Source organism: Macadamia integrifolia, unplaced genomic scaffold, assembly GCF_013358625.1.
Source record: "Macadamia integrifolia cultivar HAES 741 unplaced genomic scaffold, SCU_Mint_v3 scaffold_206A, whole genome shotgun sequence".
Classification (NCBI taxonomy): Eukaryota; Viridiplantae; Streptophyta; class Magnoliopsida; order Proteales; family Proteaceae; genus Macadamia; species Macadamia integrifolia.
In genome coordinates this window covers 169,543-177,024 of record NW_024870642.1, presented here as the reverse complement: position 1 = coordinate 177,024, position 7,482 = coordinate 169,543, and the positions used below count along the sequence as shown (strand labels likewise).

Here is a 7,482-nt window from a genome sequence, read left to right as displayed (position 1 = left end):
TTTTTTTTTTTTTTTTAGGGATTTGTTGCCAATAAACTATGAAAAAAATTCTGAAATAATGAAGGTTGTACACCATAGTGTGGAATCATTCACAAATTCAAAATGTTTTCTTAAATTTTTAAATGAGAAATAAACCCTGCGAGCTTGCATGACTTAATGCCCAAACAGTGGGAGGTGTGAAAGACTACACTACCTCCCCTGGCCCAAATGCTTTTGCATAGACTCCCATTGGCTGCACTGGCACAATGGCTGTGTAAGATGACAGGGATTTGTTGGCCATTTTTAAATTATTTATGAAATTAAAAATTCATTAAAATAATAACATAATAAATTTTTTGTAGATTTTTTCCCCAGAAATCCCCATAACTCAAAACTCCAAAAAATTAATGACGCATATCTCACTGAGATCTAAAACACAGTAAACTTTTATTCTCAAATTTAATAAAATTTAGAAAGTATGAATCATTTCATTTTTCACAAATAAATACAAACAATAAATCTATTCATGTCATACTCTAATGATTATTTCATCATAAACATGATATTTATTGTATAAAGATGTATAAAAATGACAATAACTGTGCAACACAGTTGGTAAGCCCATGCTCACCAAGAGGTCTTAAGTTCAAACCTTCTATCCCCTTCTTACCTATTAAAAATAAATATAAATAAATAAACTAACTAAGACAAATACCTAAAATTTTGTGAATTGGGAAGAGCGCTCAGAGCTACAAAATCTTATCGTTCAACCGACCTCCACAATGTTGGATTTGCAGGGTACCCAAAAAACTGTAAGACCCTTCAAAAATCGGTATAACCCTGCATACTATCTTACAGCCCCATGTAGTGACGAACATATAAGATCATTGTTTGGAGAGAACACTGATCCGCAACAGGAATTGGCCAAGGATACAGGTTGTATAACATACAAATAATCTCAAGAATATAGTTTGGTGAAGGAAGAGAGGGTCCTGCTGTGACCCCCTATCTCCTTGCATGTATTCCCCTCTCCAAATTGTATGACGTCGATGAGGCACCGGTGAAACCTCTTGCTAATCTCATTTTCATATAGTAAAAAATTAATAAAAAAACCTTAATCACCGGAGACACCAGGATTTGATCAGAGTCGAAAAACCTGATTTTTCAACTGTGTATAAAGTAGCCCAAACCAGAAGTCCACAAATGCTCAGGCCATTGGAAGGAGCTTGATGCGGTAGAGCTCTTGCTCCCAAGGGTTCTTGGCTTTGGGCCTCTTGTTCCTCACCTTAATAATAATAATAATAACAACCAGAGTATATACGTTTAAATCGACCCAAAACTAAAAAGAGAAGAATATTAATCGCAGCAAGTGCAACAAGAGCATCATCGTCATTACAATACTCATTGAAGAGACAAGACAACATCAATCTATCTAGAGCCTTAAGCCTGCCAAACACAGAGCAAGCGAATTTGGAAATGATCGGTTTCAACTCTGGGACCAGTAATAAGAAAGAGAACCAAAGGAATCCTCAGTGATCAAACACCAGCCGCATAGATACTCAAGACTGCCAAAACACAGCAAGCAGAGAATTTGGAAATTGTCAGTTTCAGCTTTGGGTTCAGTGTTGCGTTATACCCTAAGAAAAAATATGAACGAAAATATGAACATTTGTCAACCTTTACAAAGAGAGGACGGAGTTTTAAAGGAAAAAAGAAAATGAAAAACACAAATCTACCAGATTAATATAGATAAAGCCCATGTTAGTCATAGAGGAAGATAATTGGATTTTCAAAGCTGTGCAAAACAAAAAAACGAAAAGGAAAAAGAGCAGCATAACCAGAAGACCCATCTACAAGATTAAAATTAAGGACGGGATGGGGATGGGGATGGGGTATAAGTGCAAGCGTAGTTAGAATCGCCGAACCTGACCTGAAGGCCGCAGGGTCAAGAAGTTGATCTCTGCATCTGCTCTGTATTCTGTATCGATTGTGGGACGAAGGAAGAAGATAATTCCACAACCATATAGTCATTATCGAACCAAACAGTCAAAGGACGCCACCTAATTCTCTACCCACATATGATATAATTGCCAAGAGCCTTGTGGACTGGTTGTTATTGTCCACAACGGTATCCCTACAGCAGCAATAACTAACCGTTCTGGATCAAAATGAATATGAAATTTATTCTAGGTCAGCTCTGCAGTACGACGGTGCTCTTGGATCGACTTTCTTTCAGAGGGAATGGTGCCACTGCCGGAGAAAAAAACCACATCCAAAAAGGATTTTCCGTCGCCAAGAGAAAGGCCTTCTGTTGGGGAAATTATTTTCTGTGAGGAAAAATAAAGTAACTTTATTTACAACCATAATTTACCTGTAATTGCCTCAATAGTCCATACATATAAAAATAAAATTAACTACACATCCATGAGATGTAAGAATTCATTACTTTTAATTCACTTTTAAAAAGTGCTATACAACCATAGATGTTCTAAGGACTTGAAAGCAATAAACAGGGGAATACAACCCTCCTATCAAGAAAGAAGAAAACATTATTCTCCTCTAAAACTCGTTAACATCTGGATAATTCTCAAATCACACCTTGGGCCCCATAATCATCAAGAAACTGCAATTGTGGGATAAAGAGCTCACCTGTAAAAACATCAATAAAATGTGAAAGAGGAGTTAATGGTTTCCAAGTCATTCCACTGAGTTCAGACATCAAATAGCTCAAGTGGCAAGGAACAGGTTTACTCTGTGGCAAAGAATACTTTTTGCATACAAAAAGAGAAATAATAAATATATGAGAATTTCTGAAGAACAACCAATCAGCCATCTGGTGAACATGGAATTCTAGCCTTGGATGTTGGAAATATCAATCCTCACAGACTCATGGCAAAGATGCAGAGTTTTCTCAGATATATCAGAAAATTATGGACTTTCAGGGTAGTTTGGGTTCTTAACCACATTGACTCTGTGCTAGGGCACATCCCCTGCAATAATTGAAAGTCGTGACAAAGGTCATGTCTACACAGCCTTTGTATAACAGATTTGGCAAAATGGTGGCGGTACGTATGCATAAATAGTTTGCTAGTACATTCTTCAGTACATTCTTCAACTAACTACCGTTGATTTAACAACATCCCATCTCAATCGTTTAACTGTTTATCTCTAAAACCAGCTGCAACCATTTTCTCTCCCATCCATACCTCTCCATTCCCCGCCCCCGCCCCCGCCCCGCCCTGCCCTGCCCTGCCCTGCCCTGCCCTCCACCATGAACACAGCAGCCCCCTTGCCCACCCTTCTCTCTCCCTCTCCCTCTCCCTCTCCCCGCTTCATCAATGGAGTCTCTTCACTAGCGCCATCGTTTATTATTGGATCTACCTTAATAATCTGCTTGTTGTTACAGGCTTCACTAGTATAGTGAGACTTCTGTTTTCTATTACTCTGTTCGTTTTCAAAGTGCAAAGGGCTATGATTTCCAAGTGAGAGCTCTAATAAGCTCTTTGATCAATGTTTGGGTGTTTAGAACTGATGGGATATGTAGTATTAGAAAATTATGACTGGTTTTTTTTTTTTTTTTTTTTTCCTGAAATCTAATTTCATGAGAATCTTATTGGATTAGAAAATTATGACTTCGGTAGTCTGGTCATGTTTGCAATAGTTTCTAAGAACATTAATGTAGAACCCATATGCCACTTTCTTCATCTCAACAACTTTCTGCCAGGTAGAAGATTTTTCCACAAAGTGATGAGAGTTGGTGAGAACCTACATGGTTCTGTGACTACTAGCTTTTCCAGCCATAGGAAGAAGTGAGCTTCATCAGCGACTCCAATGATGGCATCCTCGTGTTGTGGGGTTTGGGAGAGACACAGCAGGGAAAAGGGGTGCTGTGGGTTTGCAGCTGAGAGGACATAAGACAGGAGTCGTCTGCAAGAATCGAGACGGAACGGAGAGCGAGAGAGAAGGCGGTCAGGGGGAGGGAGGGAGTAATCGTAGCAACAAAGGGACCATGAACTTCTCACCACAATAGCCGGGAACCGGTAATCATAACAAATTAATTCATGGCTCAGATTAACTTTATGCTAAATGTACGGTTAATATAGAAAACACATGAAAATAAGTTTGCAAGATGTCCGCTCTGCTACTACGCGCCCAACTGAATCAAGCCTCAAAATAAAGAATGGTATACATTCTCCCAATTAAATTGAAATAAACACAAAATGGTATACAATCTCCCAAATAAATTTTGTTGCTAATCAATTTAGTATGTCATGTCATGCACACCTGGGCCTTGGCTTGGCAGTTTGCAGTGCTTAGTGGAGTTGTTGCCTGAAGGTTGCTCACTTGATCAACTCTTCACAAGTGCATCGGTGCTTGGTATGCAGTTATGCACCAATTTCTTTGCTTTCCAAGAAGTGTGGCCATGGGCCCCTGTTGTCTCCTCTGTGGGTCTGTGTGGGTCTGTGTTTAGCCCCTATGTGGGTCTACGATGTAAGGGCCAATATGCCCTAAAAATTGGAAAAAAAAAAAATATATCAGTATCTCATGCACACAAGAAGAAGGCCTAAACCAGATGAGGATGAATCTGTTGTTCTTACAAGTGCTATATTGGAATTGGAAAGTACAGCAAATTGACAGCCCAATAGCAGCAGCCAGCAGGTGCCGGTACCGGTAGTAAGTAGGGGTGTAAATTGGTACAGTTTTGGTCAATCGGTCAGGTCATAAGGAGCCAGGACCAAAACTAAAACAAACCAATAAACTAATTGGTTCCAAACCTGAGATCCAGGACCATTAACTAATGCGTGGGCCAGATCTCGTTTCTAATCAGCTCCAGACACTTATAGTGTCCAGAATTCAAAAAGAAAAACCAACTTAAAACACACAAATAACAAATATCATTTCCAACCATGGACTCAAATCCACTGCAGGTGGATCCAACGGCAACGGCCGGGAGGGCCTAGGCGTGCACCACATCCATTGGATGCTGTGTCTCCCAGCAGAGGATTTTTGTGCTCCAATCATGCAAATGCAGTAAATACCATCAGCAGAATGCAAATTTCAGAAGCATGGAGAAAGGAGTTTTAGAACAAGAACCACTGATCACAAGAAGTTCCAAATTACAGCGGTCGGCATTAAGGATCACATTTGATTGGATTTTATTCATGACAGTAGGAAAATTTCAAGCCCTAATGGTTTTGTTCCTAGGTCTTAATGCAAACTGAGAACCCAAACTGTTATAAAACTCAGATACAGAGTTTCCCAGGAAGACTGATGCATTCGACAATCCAGTAATGGGCAGAATAATACCAAGCTAATTCAATTGACAGGGTAGTTCAGTTGATTAACAGATGTAGAGGTAAACAGAATTTCCAATCTAAAAATCAAAGAAAAGAATAGAAGAGATCAGATCTAAGCAAGGCAGATATATAAATAGAAACAGAGTAACAGAATATGAAATAGACTGACAAAACAATTATGGTTATCTACAGAATATGAATCTGATGCTGACGAACAATGCAACAATCAGATAGATCATTGGCCAAGACCGACGACACGTGGCTCAGCACATCCAACAGCTACGAGCGTTTTCTCTCGTTGGAGCTCCATTTTCTGGATTTCGGGTCTAAACCTAAATCTCCCTCCCCTATCAAACCCAAGTCTTCTTTATTAGTATTTTTTTTTTTTTTTTGGGTAGAAAGTCTTCCTTATTGATAAGGATCAAGCATCAACCACAGATGAATTTCAAGTTACAACTTGTCTCAAATAAAATTAAAGTCCTTTTCAAAATTGATATCATAAAAAAGGGTGATACTAGATCTACAATTCTTCTTCAGAGTTGCACCTAATCAAGAGATGTTGAGAACCCAAATATATCAGTTCCACGCATTCCACCAGTATGGTCATTTGCCTCCTCTGCAGTTGGTGGTGGGGGAGGAGATGAAATATCCAAGCACATCCCATGTATGACTTTATCGAAAGAGGCTGAGAGATCTTGAGAAGGAAGAAAGAAGCAATAAGGGTTTCACTCACCACGTTTCAGAGCCGATTTGCAGCCGTGTTTCAGAGCAGGAAGAAAGAACCAATCAGGGTTTCACTCACCAAGTTTCAGAGGCGATTTGCAACCGCTGATGGCAGACGAACTGAGAGGGATAAATGAGGAAAAGAGAAGAAGAGAGAGGATCGAAAATAGAACAGAGCAGAAAGAAAGAAGAGGGAGGAGGAAGAAATCATAAGCAATTAGGGTTTCATGAGGGGGTTGGAAAGTGGAGGGAGACTTGGATTTAGACCCGAAATCCAGAAAATGGAGATCCAATGAGTGAAAACTCTCGTAAACGTTAGATCGCGGTGAGCCATGTGTCGAGAGCCCAAGGGCTCTCCGCCGGTCTCCGCCTACGATGTTTTGAATTATTCAGTAACAGATTATTTACTTACAAACCAGAATGAGAGGTGGATCAGGCCTGTTTCCGCACTGCAACAGCTACAGATTACCTTGGAAAAAAAAAAAAGTAAGGATAATTAATTGGTAGTAGACAAAAGCGAGAAAAAGGAAATCTTGGGGTAACAAGAAGTAGAGAACCGTGAGAGAGGTGAGAGAACCCAAACTATTTCGATTTGTAGGTGATGACCTCGTGAGCCCATGAGGATGTCTCGACTTCTCCAGTTCTCCCTTCGCCTTCCGCAGGTTCGGCTCTTCTCCTCTTCCACCCGATTAGGGTTAACATTTTTCACATTTAGGGTTAGAAACCTAGATTCGTTCCAGCGGTGTCTCGTCTCTAATATAGAAAAAGGAGATGAATATTTTAATCGAGGAGAGGGGTCCCTCCGACGCCGTGTGCGGTTTCGGGATCCGTTGAGTGGAGTAGATAGGATATTTTTAAACCTTCACGGCGAGAAAAACAGGAACAAATGGGCCAGCTCCAATCTGATTCTAATCCAAAATCCACGGATGAGATCTTGGGATCCAGGTTTCAGGTGGAGGGGATTCTGATACGGATTCTGCAGAAATTGACTGGAACCAATCACGATTGGATGGAATCGGCCTGAACTCTAGAAATGACCAATCACAATCGGCTGGAATAGGCTGAACTCTAGAAATGACCCGATTTTTTTTATTTGAAATGGTCGAAATCGGAATCAGGTCCAGCCAATGCCAATTGCAATTCCAATTCCAATTCTGAACCAAATAATAATCAGTTGACGGTTCCGTAAAACAATTTCTGTTTGAAATTAACAACCTTAATCTTGATAATCAATCCTAACAGTGAGTTCCGGACAGGTGGGCCTGTTAAGCAGGATCTTACCTCCCATGTTGGCCCCACAACTCTATCGGCAAGTCCATCCATACTTAAGCCCAACCCAATATTTATTCAAAACAAAGCCGGCTATTCCTATTCTTTCTTGTGGGCCGGTACTCTTTGATAGATATTTTAAGTGGTTAGGGTCCAATCTAAATGGGACACCATCTCATCGGACATATCGGCCCATAATTTGTTTGGTAATTGG

The 7,482-nt window shown here is 40.1% G+C and overlaps 1 long non-coding RNA gene across 6 annotated transcripts; it reads right to left on the bottom strand.

The window, feature by feature from the left end:
- Nucleotides 1-1,319: 1,319 nt before the first annotated feature.
- On the bottom strand, nucleotides 1,320-7,002 carry LOC122071311. Of its 6 annotated transcripts, XR_006138137.1 has the most exons (5): nucleotides 6,412-6,996; nucleotides 4,264-4,487; nucleotides 2,578-2,628; nucleotides 1,905-2,306; nucleotides 1,320-1,544 (listed from the first exon to the last, which is right to left on the bottom strand). It is a non-coding gene; the product is annotated as an uncharacterized LOC122071311 (long non-coding RNA). The 6 variants fall into 6 exon arrangements; XR_006138140.1 differs by lacking the exon at nucleotides 4,264-4,487 and having other exon boundaries at nucleotides 6,010-7,002; XR_006138141.1 differs by lacking the exon at nucleotides 2,578-2,628 and having other exon boundaries at nucleotides 6,010-6,999.
- Nucleotides 7,003-7,482: the final 480 nt, after the last annotated feature.